We start from the raw sequence: 19,500 nt of genomic DNA, 5'->3' as shown, positions 1-19,500 counted from the left end.
TCTGGTGTTTGAAGTATTATTTCGGAAAAATCGGATGTTTTTGTCTGGTGAGGGAAGGAATCTACATATTACAGTAAAACAGGTTTAATCTGGGAGAATTTGTAATCATAAATCAGTTGATTTTCTCTCTGTTTTTAGTTGTGAGACCAAATCATGAAATTTTCTCAATCTAGTAACCTTCAACAGGTTTTAGTTTTTAAATATATTCTGGTAAGAAACTGTGCCTTAGCTCAGCCCATGTGCACGCCGTAACCAGTTAGAGGTGTAAACTGGGACAGAGTTTAATCAGTACTGTGCTGGTCACACTGACTGTGTATGGAGACTTTGTCTGAATTTTCTACCCTATGATTCCTATCAGAAGAAACAAATTAAGTTTTACGGCCCTAGGGAGTATCTGCAGAGAGTTCTCACTAACTGCAGAGAGGTTAAATGGTCTACACTATTTAATTATAAAATTTACCAATACTATTTGTTGATAAAAATCTGTTTTAAATAAAAATGCACCAAACCAAACAATAATAAGGGAAAGTATAGAATTTCTGGAGATTGAATTTATCTGCATGATATATAAATACAAATGATATAAATAAAAGTAAATTTGCTCACTATACTTTTTAAAAGACTTATTTTTGGTTTCCAAAATTATTTTTTCCCTGAGGTTTAATTGTTTCATGAAATTCAGTATCTGCATTAACAACTTGCTCTTGAAAGCTGATACCCAAACAGAGGGCTTTCTTTCCAGAAGGGTGTCCTAACCCCAGTCACACGTCTGCTAATTTGGCTTTTCTCTTAATCTCGGAAGAACTTGCTGAACAGAAGTGAAACTATGCACGTGCTAATGGCTCGCGCGCTCTGCAAACTCCCCTCTCTCCCCGAGAGTGTCTGGTGTGCAAAGCTGAGCTGGAACAAAGATACACTAATTATTCCCCATTAATTTGTCTGCTTGAATGGTCCTAAATACCAGAGTGATTAATTAGCGCAAGGCAGCCGGGGCAGGATGTCACACCCTTCTCTGCATTTAAGTGTCGGCAAGGTTGTGCTCAAGTGTTGACAACAGCATATCTTTAATTTTCTCCAAGAAGAAAAGTTTAGTCAGTACAATTAATTTGAGCTTGGCTGGCTTGCAGGAATAAACGTAACATGTGGAATGATATTACTGCCATATAGGCATTTTTTTTGCCTCCTTAGGGTACAGTAAAACTTTTTTGGCAACTCCGTTATTGAATAGTGTATTTCTATAATTGTTTCAGTTTAGCTTAATTACTTTTGTGCATTTTGCAGCAAAAAAAAAAAAAAAAAAAAAAGAGCATGGATCATAAAATAGAAATTATTATTCACAATAGGTTAAGATGGATATAGATAAATGAATGCATAGATAAGAATTAGAAGCAGATAAAGAATGGCATTAAATTTGGTATCCTTTTAATGTATGCAGTTTTCTCTCATGAACTAAAATGTACGGCAATGTTATAAAAAGAATTTGAGACCACTTAACCCCTGAAGGTTATAAATCAGTTTACTTAAAAATATATAACTGAAAAGTTGCTTATTTGACCTCATTTTTTGGAAGTGGGTTTTGCTGAGATTTTAAGCTTTATGAACAATATTTTGCCTAGATTAGTCTTCTAACTAGTAACATGTATAAATCACTTGTAAAGAATAATAGAGTAATAGGTGATATTGAGCACTTTCATTATATTCTTTATTTTTTGTAACTTTGTCAGAGTGTTTTTCATAAGAAAAAAATTAACTCCATTTTAAAACAATTATATACTGTTTAGAGAAATGAGATGAATCAAATAAAGTAGCTGCTTGCTCATACCGTTTTCCCTGTTTTAAGATTGAACTACAAACATAATTCTGAAATAGAAACATAATACTTATATAATTAGGAAGTAGTGTGTTTCATTTGTTACATTCTATTTCTTGGCTGTTACTGAAATTTTAAATTAATTCATTTTGCTATGGGCATGCTGTTTTGTTTTGTTTTGTTTTCAAACAGTGGGAAGAGAAAAAAATCAGAGAGTGCCATGCAGCCGGCACACGGATGTTCTCCTCTTTTCTTTCACAGTCTTCCTCAAGCTCTATACAAACCCAAAAGGCTATTCAGCAGCGGGGGTGGGAGCACCGAGGGAGGGAAGGGGTCGCCTCTCCCATCTCTCCATGTATCTCATTGTTCATCACTTGTCAATGTATTTCCCACACACCATCTCCAGCCACTCGGAGCCTCATCCTGGCTGCTGGTTCCATGACCTCCACGACATTATTCTCTCTTCCTCCACTCCCCACATCTACAGTCTTGTTTTGTTTTTTAATTTTTCCCAGACAGTGGTTGCTATAAGACTGTCACTCTGGGTATATAGGGTTGTAGAAAATATTTGTTGGAACAATTAAGAGTAAAACAAAAGTTTCTCAGTACAGTGATCCCTGGCTCATACTTCATCGTATTCTTCCCCTACCTCCACTCTTTCACCTCCAATTTCTCCACAGGTTTTCACAGTGGTTGTTAACTTTTCACTGAAGCAGCATGTGTAGTGAAAAAAACCACAATCCTTAGGCTGGAAGTTTTATTTCCAGTAGTAGTTTTACTACTCATTAATAGTGCAATTTAAGGGGAAAAAAATCACTTCACCTATTGAGCCTCTTCTGCAAAATTACTCATATTTGCTCCATGGAGATGTAAATGAAATAAGAAATATGATTCTTCATCCACTTTGTTTAATAGTCTGTTACTCTTGGTAGAACAAAGGTAGCTGTATTTTCTTGGTGCTTCACAGTTTATTAAATATTTGCCATATTTGCCCATCTATGGCAGGGCATAAAATTATTGGCAATGTTTATACTTGATTGAAATGAGGTTAAATCCTGTTCGTAGGTTTTGCTAATTCTCCTCTGCCTCAGCAGATAAACATGGAAAGAGTTGGAAGGGTGTTGGACCTCTTTATATCAAAAGAAAGAACTGTTTTCACTGAAATATCTTTGAGACGTTTATATCTTTGAAGAGAGAAGAACAATTAAAAAGTTATAGTCAAGCTAAATACCTTTAATTCCTTGCCTTCCCTGTGTGTACACACTGCTTCCCACATCAAGAGATGGAGTCTAGTTCTTCGCTTCTTGAATATAGCCTGGATTTAGTGGCTTGCCTTTTTCTATGGTTGCAGCAAAGTGATGTCCCAGGATTTTCAAACTAGGTTGTAAGAAGCTTTGCAGTTTCCCCTGGATCACTTGGTATACTTGTACTTTCGATGTATCCTCTAAGAATCTTTAAGAAACTACATAAGAGAGCTACATGGAGAGGCCACATGTAAATGCTCTAGTCAACAGCTCTAGCTGAGTTCCCATGTGACATCCAGCATGAACTGACCACCATCTTGGATGTCTAGCCCAGTCAAACCTTTAGATGACACCAGCACCAGCCATCATTTGTTTGCAACCCCATGAGAACCTCCAAGTGAAAATCATCCAGCTGAGTCCATTTGATCCACAGAAATGTGAGAGATGATAATAAAGTATTACTTTAAGCCACTAAGACTGGGGATGGTTTGCTATATAGACAGAATAATGAAACAACAACAAAGCTGCATATTAGCATAATTTAAACTTTTTACATCACAGTGGCAAATCAAGGTAAAATTCACAGCTAGAACTTGAATAATTGAGCGAGGAATTGTATTTGTGTATATCAGCTATCTTCACTCATTCATCCATCCATCCATCATTTGGCTACCATGAGCCAGAATTTTTGCTTGTTACATACACTGAAGAATTTTTATAAACAAAAGGTTTAGTTCCTCAAAGTATATTGATTCAGAAATGTGTGTTATCAAAATAATTTTTACAAATAACAAAATGAGATTTAAGATGTACCTTTTTAATAAACCATTATCAATTATTTTAAGAACTGATATGAGATACCAGATTTTGAATTGTTGTGATTTATTAACTCTGAATTGCACTCATTCCTTCAAGAATTCTTTGAACAGAGGCTTTAGTTTTGTCAGTGTTTCTCACATTCTAGTGAGAAGTAGAATGGAAAACTCTGGCTAGCTATTAGGACAATAACATCTATTTCCCCCACAATTCCTTTATAAAATTATCCTAAGAGCAGTGGTGTTACTCTTGATCTTTTAGAAAGATCAGTGTCAATACCATCTTATGTGCTGTGGACAACACTGGTCACACAAATCATACCTTTTGGGAAAAAAGTAGATGAAAATCATTTAATTTATAGACTTGACTTTTTCAGAAAATACACATTTTTCCTTTGGCTCCTTGCCTTTGGCCTTCTTTGACAGTTCCATCTCCTTTCCTTTATCACCTTTGTGGGCTTGTTTCCTGCTATACCTAAAGTTGTAAAACTCAAAGAGTGGAAATAGTTTATCAAAACAGTCTGTGTATCTTAGAAAGTGGAAGCGACATAGGGTGGAATGTTTAGTGTTTAGACACCCGCAGCTTGTAATATCTAAAGCAATGACACACTTCCCCTAGTTTCTCTTTAGTGAGTACTCGGCTTCTTAGAACCTGGGAGAGGAAGAGAGATAGAAGGTGATTTTTTTGGGAGGGGGAAAAAAGAAAAGGCCCAATGGAACTCACCCCATGCTGAAAGCAGCAGTGAGCAGTATAGGTGACAACTGTGCTAAGTGTAACCAGACACATCTCTTGAACTTTAACTAACATCCTCCTTCTTCTTTGCCGCCAAATTGTTCACATTGTTATGATGTTAAGAAGAGCATTGCCCAAGTAATGAAAATTTTTCTCTCTTCCAACAGAGGGTATTTTTTAAAAAATTTTATTGGATTATAGTTGATTTACAATGTTGTGTTAGTTTCTGCTGTACAGCAAAGTGAATCAGTTATACACATATATATATATATATATATATATATATATATATATATACCCTTTTTTAGATTCTTTTAGAGTATATATACTCTTTTTTAGATTCTTTTAGAGTATATATACTCTTTTTTAGATTCTTTTCCCATATAGGTCATTACAGAGTATTGAGTAGAGTTTCCTGTGCTATACAATAGGTCCTTATTTGTTATCTATTTTATATATAGTAGTGGGTATATGTGAATCCCAATCTCCCAACAACAGAGGGTATTTTTGAAAAGCATTCACTTTCTTCTGCCCATTGAGAGACTTTCTAAAAAATGGTTTAATGTCCAGTATTATATTGAAACTAGTATCTGTAAACCTTGATTCACCTGTAGCATCTAAATGTAAATTCAGCTTTAGTATCAGAGATTCTCAAATATCTGTCCAAGGTCTGATGCCAGGCAGTTACATTGAAATCACAGGAGAGTACGTTTAAAATCTGGAATTCTAGATCCACACCTTGCTGGAATGGGACCTGAGAATCTGCTATTGTTCTCATCTACCATCACATGTGGCCCAAGCTTTCTTCCATGAAACTACAGTGCCTTGAGATGCTCTGTAAAAGGAACATTCTCTCCTAGAGAGACACAGTGCACATGGTCATATTAAATTCTGAAATGTATTTAACTTGACTTAACCAAGTATTTCCAGACTTATTGGACCTTCAAAACATTTTTTAACATAGTATTCCGTGGAGCACACTTTGAGAAAAGAAAGATTAGAAGAATGCTGAGATGTTCCTTCAATTAAAATTAAGCAAAACAAAACTTTCTTTGGTTTGCAAAATTTATATTTTCTCACGTACTCATAACATTTCCTGTAAGCTTGACCTTTTTTTTCTTTCCAATTGCTTACTCTCCGCTATAAACTAATATATATTTTCGAATATAATGGTTTTTAAAAAATAGAAATTACCTTAAAATTGTACGTGTGCCTGAAGTGTTCAGTGTTTTCCAAGGAACATATGTATTACTCATTACTTCAAAGGTCTAATTCTAAGAATTTACAAAAAAGAATCAAAATATTTCATTATAAAGTAAATGGTCACTAGAATACCTCGCCATATCCTGGCTTGTATGATAATTAGTTATCAACATGAATTTCCCCTCACTCAACTACAAGCTACTCGAGGGAAAAGATATCTTGCTCACCTTTGTTCAAAAGCCTTTCCTGAGTTGTGTTGTTTCCTATAACCAGATTTCCCTGAACCATGATATCAATGTCCAGATGCTGTTCAATGTGAAGAATTCACACGCTTCAATAGTTTGCTGACCTTATCAGCTTTCTGTGTTTTGTTTTGTTTTTCAAAGATAAAGTGATACTTCATCCTCAATTTGCATATTGGAAACATCAGTAACCAACATCCGCTCTTCATCCACTTCAGTACAAAACCCCAATCTGTCAAATTCTTGATAAGCTCCTTGAGGGCAGGGATTATATTTTTACTTCTTTTTGTCCCTCCTAGACCTTCAAAAACATTCAAGAAGTGGTTGTGGAGTGGATATGAATCACCAAAAGGGAAAAATGTTGAGCAATCTGTGACCATTATGACTTCCTCAATATAATGTTTTCCTGAAAACCAAGATCCCAGACTTGACGTTTATGGCAACATAGGTGCCAACCGTGGGCTGCTTTCTGCACTAAGTGGAATTTCTCTGTTTGCTTTTTCTGTCCCTTGCTCTTATTCCTACTCACTTCCAAAGCTCCGAATATTCAGCTTATGTAGTTAAAAGTTAAATTTCAAAGATACCGAATTTCAGAGTGGAGGTTTTATTAAGGGCAGTAATAAACAAGTGAGAGTTGCACTGCACTCGACAAAAGTTCTGCAGTTTCTATGGCCCTTGTGTTCATAGATGAAGAGCCAAATGGAAATGTTCAATAAAACATGTGCGAGACTGCACAATGGAACAGTCCTTACATTTTACATCAAGCTGCATCAGGGTCACGGGAGGTGTTTTATTAGCACAGTCAACAATAATATCGTGATTTTTTATTAGGAGGAAAAGATAGTGAGAGACTCCTAATTATTTTTCAGCCTGAGGGGCATTTTTTCTCAAAATGAGTGTTAATTTGATCATTGTCGTGCAGTTCACAGATTTACATGAACTTTTTTCACTGTGACACATGGTTAAGAGCCAGACTAAGATTGTTGCTTTATTAATGGTTTTCAGTAAATGTATTCAAAAGTGCTAACTGTGTGGGTGTATGGATGATATTGATAGCACTCGGAAGGTTGAATCCTTTTGGAAGTAGCTAGCCTGAAGCTCTTTTCACATGATATTTTCTTTGTTCATGCAGTGAGATGTTAAGCCTACAAGAATGAAATAAAATCCCAGTGAAATAAGAATGGCGTTGTCTCAGATATTACCAAAATGGCTTTTCTAGAAATGTTTCCTTTCTTGTTTTCTCCTTCCCCCAGTAAGGCAAGCATTAGAGACCTGAAAAAGCTAGTGATTTTTCAAAACACTTGCTTTAGCATAATCAACAAAATACTGCACAATGTTTTTGTTGTTAAATGTTATCGAATAAGCATAATCTACTAACCCTTACACTAACAATTCTTGCCAAGTGTATTTCTGAAGGTTATTTATTATGATTTTCTTTTTGATCTGCACACATTATGCTAAACTGAAAGCAAGAATCTTAAGCTAGTAGCGACCAGGCTCATTTTTATTTTGTCTATCTTTTTTACAAACATCATTAATTTAGTAAAAAGTCTTACAAAAATCTTCTGCCCTGATACCATAAGAGATTCCACATCAGACATAATTTTAATGTAGAAAAAGTCTTCAAAAAGGGCAAAAGTTTAATATGTAGAAGGAGAGAACCTGAGATTCATTCTGTAGGGTTTTCTATTTAATTTAAAACTGACTTGTTCTAAATAATTTAGTGCATTTGGAAAAAAATCCTGAATTGGACTGAGAAAACTGGCAGGGTTTTTTTTTTTTTGACATAAGAATCTTACTAATTTGAGGAAAAATCCCCATTTTTTAAGATAAATTTTAAAAATTATATTACAAATATAAAGGTGATTTGTAAGTTATAAAGTGTATCAAGATTTTAAGTTACTATCCTTATTTAATGAACTATTAATCTGTATGTCGGCCATAAAGACCACTCGGTGTCTTTATATATTTTTAAATGATTAAAAACTACAGAAAATTTGTCACATATTGTTCATAACAGAGTAATCTTAAAAGAAGTATGGTGAGTGGAGGCCAGTAAAAAAATTAATGTTTATCCCAGGGCAAATCTAATACAAAATTGATATTTTTAAGGACATCCTCATTGTTAAGACTGCTTGAGAGAGCTGCTTTTAACTCTTACTAATGGGAATTGGATTTGACAAAAACAAGGATTGAAACTTAAATTTAACCTTGCTCCAAATGAGTAAATACAGCACAACATTCAAGTATTATTATTGGTCAAAAATAATTTTAAGGTATTGTGAGGAAATAATCCCAATTATACTTTTGCCTTTCTTTATAGGAGGAAAGGATGACTTTTTTCCCAAGTGTAATTTATATGCTTGGTTGATGAGTAGATTTTCCTTTGAATTATTTTTGCATATTGGGGAATGTACCTATATGAAAAAGAAAATTTTCCATGTGTATATCACTCATCATTAACCAATCCTGTTTTTAAAGCGTGTTTAGAATTCAATTTTCCAATTTTCCAAAAACACAATTACAGATTTTTGGCACATGCAGAGACCTTGAAAACTCATTGAATCCATTTGTCAGATTCTCAGCAGGACTTGGGAAATTTTGTTTATTTCTTTCATTGCACTTTCCCATAACTCCTTTCGAAACTCTCATAGCTTTGTATTGTAGCAATAGATTTTGATCAAGGCATCAATGACCTGTTTATACTTGAGCAATATTAGCCTCCTTGAAAAGGTAGACCTCCAATATTCTGAGTCCCATAGAGTCTCTGTGCACAGGACTGGGCCACATCTGTCTATGAACAGTTCCTGATGTAATTCACACTCTTATCCTTAAAAAAAAATTTGATTGGGAACATCATGAAGTCACTTCAATTATTTCTCAGAAACCTCACAATAAATCAGATATATATTAAGTTTAAAGGTCATCTGAAGGTCTCACCAAAGATATTTTGATAGAGAAAAGCCTGTATTGTACACACTGATTTGGCTAACAAGTAGTCGTGATTGAATAATGCCTCTTGTGTTATATTAGTATAAAAGAGACTTTTAACTTATCCCATTGCTGATGTTGACACATACTTTGTTATTCAGGGCCATTTGTCACCAAGAAGTCTGACTATTGCAAAAAGAAAAAAAAAATTCTTGACCAAGTCTTGAACCACACTAAATTAGGACAAAAGTCAAAACCAGAACCGAAGCTTTACACTAAGACAAAAACCATCACATAGCCTGCGTTGCTTCTAGATTGTTTCATGCACTTGTTAAATTTTCATTTAGTCCATACACTTAAGATAACTTAGAAACAAGTATGGGTGCTTTGAAAACTTACTTTGACTTTTTATTTACAGAGGAGAGAATTCAGGAGTTTACCTTTTAAATTAAAGAAGCTAATACTACCTAAAATGTCTATGTAGTTTGGATTTCCGCTTTATTATCACTGCCATTCATGAGTAAAACCTACAAATATTACCACTGTCATTGTATGCTTTCCTTCTAAAGCAACTTTCATTTCCCCATGAGACTTGCAAGAACTGAAGGGTGGTTTTTCCTGGCATCAAGTTGCAAGGTGCTTTTATCTTGAATATATAGAAGAGCAACAAGAGACAGCTTATAATCATAGCAATAATTGACAAAGCTTTCACTTTGTGCTAGGTCCTGTGCTCAGTAATTTACATTCATTGTTGTATTGCATGACACAGACATTAAAATGAAAGAAAGATAGTTCATTCTTAAAATCCTGAAACTCAACTGCATTCAGTGTGATGGTGGTTAATAATTTGAACAGCATAGTTTTTCTTATGAACGCATGTAAACTTATGCAACATACACTCAGGAAGGTTTATTTGGCCATTAATATAATCTTCACTTTCGAGCATTTCCTGCACTTGAATAAGAAGCCGTGAGAACAGCCTATGTATGTTGCTTGAGGAGGAAAGTTGACAAGCAATGAAGGAAAAAGATGTTTCAACTGTGCTCCAGATGGTAAACAGAAAAGAGAGGTGCTGAAGGGACCACAGCAGCAAAAAGCCAGGAAAGAGCCAAAGTCCTTTTCATGAAACCATCAGAGCACCGGGAACTGCAAATACTGTGTTCTGGGAGGATATTCTTCCATTTCTGTGTCTACATTGGAATGTAGATTAAGAAGTATCTGCAGAGAGTCAGTCTCTCTTTTGCTCTCTCTCTCTGCATTACTTTGAGTTACATCTCTATAAGGTTATAATAGTGATTTGTGGTCATATGCCTGACCCTATGTATGGAAAGCAACAGCTACCAAAGACAGACTCAGTCAGGCGTGTTGTAGTAGCAGTGCAAGAATAAGCAGCATTACCCTAGGAATGAAATATGTTGCTAAATGGTAAATAACTTTTATTAGTCTGGAATAAATAAAGGGCATACTTCCATCATTTTATATAATGGCTCAATTCCTGGAAAGTTCCAGTGTTGTTGAAACTATACAAATAATAGCTTGAGTTTATTTATAAAAGTGATGTAGGTTCTAGGTGCTGTTCACACCCATATTAGTATCTTGGCAATGCATTAAAAACTTGTGCAGGGCTCAGGGCTATGTTTCACAGGATATCTAGAATCTCTAGTCTCTGCTCAATGCCAAAATTTCCCCCCGTCATTGTGACAGCCAAAAAACCCCTTTATGAATTTCCATTGTCACTCTTATTATGACAATGAGACTTCTGATCTATTTGAAAGGATTGGCCACTGATTCTCTTCATGCAAACAGGAAATTTCACTTTCATATGCTTTAAGATACAGTTTCCCTTAGTGGTATTATTTGCCTTTCAGCCAACTTTATCCAAATAATTGATAGCTTTTGTAAAGTGAAAGCTGAGAAACAAAGTTTACGATAAATTCACTGGCTGATATGGTATTTGATTTTTTAACAAATGTAATCATCCCATAGCTGTATAGCTACACACATCTGTTTACCACTCATTCACTTTCTGCTGCATAAAGAGTTATTTATTACAAATAAATTTGTGACAAAGCGTAGAATGCAACTTTAGTTATATTTTATATGAAGAATTCCATGAAAGTTCTATTTTCAAATGTCTCTATTCAGGCAAAATCCAGGAGTGTCACACAGTTCCCTTTGTGCATTAAGACGCTCTGTGGTGCATGTTTCTTCTTTTCTCTGGTTTGCTAGTTCTTTCTGAAGGCTTGCCTTTACAACCTCAATAGAAATTCCTAGATTTAGACTAGTAAGGTGTCCTCACTTCAGGACATCTTGTCAGTCAGTATCTTGAATGGTGAAAGCCCTTTATGTGGAAGAGTGTCCTTGACTAAGTACTCCTGCTAAATTCCTGAAATAGCCCTATTTTCTAGAAGTTTCTACTGTAGTGAGTTTCTATTATAAGCATGCTATAAAATTGTATTCATTCAACAAGCATTTGTCAAGCAGGTGATATGAGCCTTGAACTAGGGCAGGCACTTCTTAAATCCTTTGCTTGATGGACCAAATAATGAAATATAATTTCAAGTTGATTATTACAATTATAACTAAAAATCAATAGGTTAATTCATAGCCATTGCAATATTTATTCATTTATATTCATTGTATAATAGCAATAATATAATATAATATAGTAGATATAGTATAGTATAATATAATAATGTGTAATAATATTATAGAGGGGGCAAGCAGAGTGGGTTCAAAGTTTCTGGTGTTTCCAGTGCACTGAGGTGAGTCCTAGATGATGGCTAGGGAACAAAATTCCAGCATCTCCAGTTTCTTCTTCTTGGCCCAAAGCAGCCTGGCCGAGGCAGACTGACTTAAACATCCAGAGCATTGCAAACAGACTAGACAGACTTATGTGTGGCCTGCAGTAAACATATTTTGAATAATTTATTTTCTGGCCACAAAACTGCAGTGAAAAAGCAAAATTGTCATCTTGTCCTGCCTGCATTATGACTAAGCATATTGTAGCTCAGTCAGAAATAAAAATGAAGCAAACAAACAAAAAAAACCCACCTTTGCATTATGGGGTAAACTAAAACAAACAAAATAGCAAACCCGTCTAACTCCAGTCCTTCAAATCAATGAAGACTTTAGTCCTTTCCCCAAAGTAGCCAACTTCCTAGCAAAGTTAATCCTACCTTTGCAGTACTGACACCTACAGATAGGTGAAGACCCTTAGAAATAGGATAATTATTTGAGGAAATAACTGTTTTTCTTCCATCTTGGTAACCTTACATTTGGGTGTTAGTTTCCCTTTACACATCCATTTCAAACTGTGTTCAAGAAGCCAGTTTTTCAGAAGACTTCCTCATAAACAGTTTGCGTTTGCAAATAATTATGGATTTTTTCTTAATAGGTTTTTCCTTTGACACTAATCTTGTAACATATATTCAAAAGAGAGCATTAATTTATAAACAAATAAAGAGAATTACAAACTCTGTGTAACCTTAACTATGAATTCTACACTCCTTATTTAAGGAGGACCAGCTTTTAAACCTCTTTTCTAAAGTGAATTTCAGTTTATTTAACTCTGTTGAAATATGAAATAAAATGTTCTGTTCCTCTCCATATATTTAGGCAGCTGCAGAAAATTATGTCAAATTCAGTCTTTTCATCATTTGTTTATTCAACAAACAACAAATATATATTATGTGCCAGACACTATTTCAACCACTGAAGGTGAAGGAGTGAGCAAAACAGACACAGGACCTGCCCCTATGGGGCTCACATTCTAATAAACTATTAATATATCATAAATTACATGTAATATTAAGGTTAGTTGATTTTATGTCGCACAAACATAGCTAAGCAATTGGGGCTTCAGATTTCATTCAGAAATTACATTCTACTATTTTCATAGGAACTGTTACTTGAAAAGCAAACCCTGAAGTAGAGGATCTATTAATTACACAAAGAGTAGAAGCACTTAGTGACCCCTTTTGAATGTGATGGCTGTTAAGATGGCTGATACCTATTTTTAAACCTTTGCATTTTGAGATAAGATTGAAAAATGGAACAGTCCAGCAAGGAAAGTCATTAACAAATTAGGTAACAACTTCATGAAAAAGTTTTAGACGTTAGAGTGACTCCATTCACTCCATTAAAACAAATGCCAAGTCAGCTTTTAGAAGTATCTAGGAAGCAACTTGCTCACTGACTGAATTTGGCTCAACATTTATGCAGAAATCATTGCAAACCCCATTTCCATTTTGGGGAAAAAGAAAAAAATACTAACACAATGATATTTACACCTTCCCTCATTATGAGCTTCCTGAACTTATTTTCTGAGATGGATATAGTTAGAGAATAGCAATAGTCTTTAGAGGGGCTTGTGTTTCTTGAAAAAGAAAAGAAAGTGATTATTTTACTGGCCTTACTAAATGTTAGTAATACAGAAATAAAGCTTATTCAACCACTCTTTGTGATTGTTCACGAGATATCCACCATACAGAGCATAGATGTGCCCGTATAAAGATTATCTTTGCTCATTAACTGACTAGAACCTGTAGTTTACATCATTCCTTTTGGAGTTAGGGAACTTGGGGTGCAATCTATAGAGTCATTAGAATACTTGTCCTATGCATAAATTGTCTCAATGGCTCTGTCATGTGTTTCTGATTCTTCTTTCCTACCCTAATAGGCAGTCAGATGAGGGCGGCTCTGTTCTTCTGATGAAATGATCAGTGAGGTCAGAGCCAAGTTGTTAAGGATGCCGGTAGGGTCTGGGGGAGTTTGAGGTATCCTGCAGGGCTGTGAGGAGGGTGCTGGAGCTCACAGATTGTTGTAGGTTTCATCCCCCGATGGTTTACCGAGCACTTTGGGATGCCTGAGGTGAAAATTACAGCAATTTTAAGAGTCTGACACACTTTCCAGCTGATAGCGCTAAAACATGACTTGTAGCCTCCTCGCCTTTCCTTGTTTGCTTCTTTGAATGAAGATAGCAGAAATACTCTGTATGAACTGTTACCCATTATGTGAGTTTTTATGAATTGAACTGATTTATCTTATAAAAATCCATTTATTTTTTCCTTCTTTGAGAGCAACTTATACAGTGGAGCAGATCCATGTTTATCAAAGTTTTTAGATCCCTGGGTTTTTAATTACTGGTTTGGACCACAGCCTTTCTAGTAGAATGTGGACTGCATACTGAAGGGGAAAAAAAAGAAAAAAAGAAATAACAGGTTATGCAATATGCAAAGAGGATATCAGCAACTCATTCTCATCTAAGACAATGTTTAATGCAATCATAGTTGCTCTGGACCCCATATCCCTTTTATTTTGCTTTATTTGGGGGAGGAAGATTCTGATGTTACCAACCAGAACAATTAATTGCAGCCTCAGATGACATATTGTTCTTAACAAAATTAAAATTGTGAAGAATATAATGTTGCCTGCATAAAAAATTGAATGTTTTTAAGTACAAGCAAAAACTTTAGCCTGCACTGAAAGTTTTAAGTGCATTTGTCCTTAGAATGAAATTATATGCCTGAAAAGAATTGATCTTACTCTTATTTTTATAACCTATCACATCACAGAATTGCATTTGTCAGAATTTACTCTTAATGATTTGGAATTATTCTTTCAAACTATATAGACAACCTATTGTTTCTTTCCTAGAACTTCAGAATCTATGAAAACCCCCAAATAAGCATGAATCAACTATTAGAAAATGAGCCAGATCTGAGGGCACATTAAGCTATTTCTGTGGACAGTTTTGTGCAATACTCAACAGTTAGACCTCTAGGTAAATGTGAATTACATTTGTAATTCTAACATTAGAATCTACGTGTTAGTTTGAAAGCTTCCACATCAAGGACTGATTTTTTTCCCCCATTCTTAACGATTCCTCAACAATATACTAAGGTAAATAGTAAGTACTTTATGGGTGAATCTAAAAATAACTAGTAAAAGCTGTATGATTTTTTAAATAATAAAAGAAAACACATTTAGTATAAAATATCTTTAGTTATACATTACAAGGAAGCTGAATAAACTAAATTCAGCTGTGCAAAATGATACAGTTTGTTCTAGTTCTCAAAATTTCATATTTCTTATATGCATGGATATATCAAAGAGATTTAGTGAATGAATATCTTGTAACAAATGTGTTCTTTCTGCTCTCTACTATGGCTGTTTCTTCATCTCTTAACCTTAATTCTGCTCTTTGCTTTCCCCCAAAGTCTGCTAATCCATTAGCTCTTCCTCTCCACATTTCTTTTATAGATTTCTTAATATTAGTAGGAATCAGCCCTCAGCAACCGCATCGTAAATCTAAGAGCGCAATCTGAAATCTAATTGTTTCACTGTTGTCAAACAAGAATGACCAGTAAGAAAGGTCTATGACTAAAATTTCCACTTGTGAGTGTATCTTCAGCTCTTGATACAGTCAGACATTTTAATTCATAAAATATCAGTACGAAGAACAAAATGCAACTTCGCAATTATTTGCATAGAAGTTACCACTTAAAATGAGCACCAATACCTGTGACATTTGGGCTGTCTAGACAAAGGTTGTTTACCCAAACTAAATCCATTAAAGGTATGTCTCACACTGTTAGCTAAATCCTACTAAAAATATTCATACTGAGTACGGCATGCCCTGGTGCCTAGCTCCATGGCATAAATTAAGGTTCAGAGAAAGTCTCTTAACTCTTTCAGATCATTAAAGCAGTATTCAAAAGGAGCAATTCAGGTGATCATTGAGTTAATCCAAAGTGCAAATATCTACATGTTAAGGTTTATTTATCACTGCAAGTTTTCATCTACATTAAAGACATGAAATTTCACACTTGAAAATAGAGCCACAAAAAATAGCTATTTACTAAAGCAAAAAGGAGTAAGATTGTGAGTGTGTGTATATGTGTTATAGTTCGGGTAGAAAAAAAGTTTGTGAGGTTTACCCTATAGGAGTGGTTTGTAGGTGAAATGGTTGATGATCACAGCAAAATAATAACAGTAAGTACTAAACGTGCAAGAAAGGAATAGCAGGACTTGACATCTACCCTGAGTTGTAATCGTATATCCTAAACACTTAGATTCACTTCTTTCATGAAATTTAAAAATTAGAAAATTAGATGGTTTTCCATTTCCTTGTCCTTTTTTTTTTTTTTTTTTTTTTGCTCTCATGTTCCACAGACTAGTTCTGTAGCTTTTATTTCATAGTTACTGCACCTTGTATCTTGCCATTATTTTCTTGCTGAGAACACAGTCTAAAACAGACGGAACCGAAACTCCTTAACCAAAGTTAAGAAAAGGCTGTTGAATTATCAGTGAATTTAGTACCAGAGGTATTACCATGTAAAATATCTCACCATTTGACCAAAAATGTGATGAATATAGAAAAAGCTGGGCTTGAGAATCCACGAAATCTAATTGCTCTTTCATTGCCACTTTGATTTTCTTGCTACTCATTTGATTTTTTTCAAAATATTTTAAAACTGCATTTCTTCCCCCAAACCCTGAACTTCTGGGATTGTCTCTTCATATCAGAACATGCACCAGTGTACCCAGTTCCTCATCTATCCAGACTCAACCAAAAACAACTGCTTGAAAAATATTTGGGTAGAGTAATTGTAATCGTTATTGGTTTGGTTTTTGTTAACCTTTATTTTTTGTTTGAGGAAGATTAAGTCAATCCACCTGGAGTTTAATACTGTATGTTACTATAGTAACTTTATAGCCTGTTTGGCTGTGACAAAGGGGCTTCATCTCGTCCATTTCATGCTCCTGTGTCGACCTACTCCCTCCCAGTGTTTTATTATATCTGTCTTTAAGGGTATCTGCGGGAGCCACAGCTGCTGTGCTTTTGTAACAGAAAGCAGCTTTCACTGTGTGAAACGCTGGGCTCTAAGAGGTCTTACAGGCTGATGGCATTATTGAATTTCAAAGCAAAGGCAAACAACATCAAATTGTTTAAAGCGAATATTCATGTTTTCCTGTATACCATGTATTTTTCTAGAAATAGTATGTAATCTATTTTCCAGAAAAAATATATAATTGCTATCTAATGGAATTATGAATGAAAAGGTAGGAAATAACCCTAAAGTAAGATAAGTTGAAAAAACAAACCCAAAGTATATTCGAGTGAGGACATTTATCAACATGGTATACAGTCTTTAAAAGGGGATGTTTTTCTTTTAATCAGTAATTTGATTGCTTTATTCTTTTCAAGTTTTATAGATATCTAAATGTTGTTTAGATATGTTGTTTAGATATTCTAAATATGTTCTTATAGTTTATATAGAGATGCTGACTAATTTTACTCACGTTAGCAAAACTTTGCCTATTTAGGTTCTATTCTTAGACCAAGTTTTAGTCCTGATCACTTTTGAAAAAAGTGTATGACTGCTATTCCCCAAGATAATATAGTTGTAGTGTACTCACAAATTATTTTTAGAAATGGACCGAGAAAATACTTTTGATAGTAGTTTTTTTTTTTTTTTCCACCGTTTCTCACATTTATTTAGCCAAAGCATCTGTCCAACTTGAAACTTCAAAACACTCCTCTCCCCAAAGTGGTCCAATATTTATTTGACTCTGTTCCATAAAAGGCTACTTTGGTGAGATTCTTTTTCAGAATATCAGTGCAGTGATCTTCCAGTTGTGTTAATTGCTGTGTTGGAAAAGTGGTGAACGCTCAATGCTATCTTGTTAACTTGCTAAGCATCTGGTCAGCAGGGTAGTTCAGCTCCAGCGAGGCTCTTGACACCTCTGTCAAGGGTTATTGATACCTCGCACACCCCAGCTGAGGCAGATTGTTTCAGTAGGGCTTCAGATCCATAGCGTAGCCTGTAGTTAGGAAAAAAAAAAAAAAAAAAAAACCCAACAAAAAAAACCCCCAAGTGATTGACAGCCCACACCTCCTGGGCCCTTCTTACTACCAGACACAACATCTGCTATGCCCTGTGGAGCAGTGAACCAACACACACCGAGAGAGAACTGTTTCTAGTATTGTCAGGGTGGATTTTGCTTAACCCTTTGTAGTTACTCTCTGGAGAAAAGTGTGAGATGGATTTTATTTGGGGGCAAGGATGGAGGTAAATACAGATTTGGGGGGAGATTAGAATGCCTTACTTTAAAAGGAATTTTACTTAATAAAATATTACTGAAAGTGACAAAAAAAAGAGAGAGTCTAGTGTAAGAGCCTAGAAATAACCTCATTGCTGTGCTTTTTTTTGTCGTCAAATGAAAGATTTGTCATATTCTTTCCCAGCACTATCTCAGAATCAGAGAAACTAAACTCGTGCAGAATAATGAATTAGTGGCAAATGGTTTTGGTTTTCATTCACATGGTACCTTCAAGCCTATAAGATTTTCATTGCATCTAGATTTATAAAAATTATTCTCAATAATTCAGAAGAGATTAGAAAGCCAGTATGTTTGTTAAGTAGATAGAAAAGCCACAATGTGTCCATGCCAAACCTTTAAAAGGCAAGGGTACTGTGCATCTAGTATTCTGTGACTTCCAAAGTTATAATGCTGAAATATGGGAGTCTATATATCATTTTAGGAAAACTTGTTTTTTGTTATTGCCAACTCAACTACCCTGCTGATAGAATGCGAAATCCTATATTTGATAATAAATGTGATTCATTAAAAATGCATCAAGAAGCTTTTGTAGACTGCCAGCAATATACGGGAGCATTTAAAGGTTCTCCATAGCGATTTCCAGGTTAAAATTGTTTTGACATTTTTTGAAGGGCTCATTTTTGTGTCTGGATATTTTAAGATATCTTCTGAAACAATTTTTCACACTTTGGGCATATTAGTTAAAAAGGTAAAGAATAGGGAATAATGTTGGGGTAAAATTATCTAATTTCTTTATATATGTGTTCTCTGATACTGACATGAATAAAAATTAAAAAACAGAGCTTACATATTGAAAAAAATACAGCAATGGATCTAAGAGTAATTTAATACGTCTCTTTTCACGTGGGCCAGTATTTGTCAGACTAGCTCTCCATCATAATACCACGCATCAAGGCTAATACTTAATGGCCATAATACCTCTGTTTACAATGCTTTAAGGATGAGCTATGCTACAGAATAGCTGTAGCATTTTTATTCTGTTTTTATTACAACAAGGTAATTAGCAATATTATTATTTTTATGCAGTCTCACCTCTTGTCAGCATTATCTTACATCTACATAATTCACCCAATATTATGAAGACAAAGAAATTATTCCTTCAGTTATATGATATTATTATATTTTTATCACTTGGATTTATATTAGTGAATGAGTATGTACATATCTGGTATTTAAGATCCATTTGTTTCCAACAAACTTGTTCTCATGTCAAAAGTTTTAGCCAAAGATAGATTACCTTCTAATAATCAAAATTTAAAAATACTTATATGCAGAATATTTAAGTAAGACTTAATTTTTTTTTTTTTTTTACTATTTTGAAACTTTATTATATGCCACGTGTGTGCCCATGTGCACTTATGGCTTACTTCTGTTTCATTGATCTATTTATCCA

Source organism: Eschrichtius robustus, chromosome 9, assembly GCF_028021215.1.
Source record: "Eschrichtius robustus isolate mEscRob2 chromosome 9, mEscRob2.pri, whole genome shotgun sequence".
Classification (NCBI taxonomy): domain Eukaryota; kingdom Metazoa; phylum Chordata; class Mammalia; order Artiodactyla; family Eschrichtiidae; genus Eschrichtius; species Eschrichtius robustus.
The sequence above is the reverse complement of the archived record's forward strand: the minus strand, read 5'-3'. Positions refer to the sequence as shown.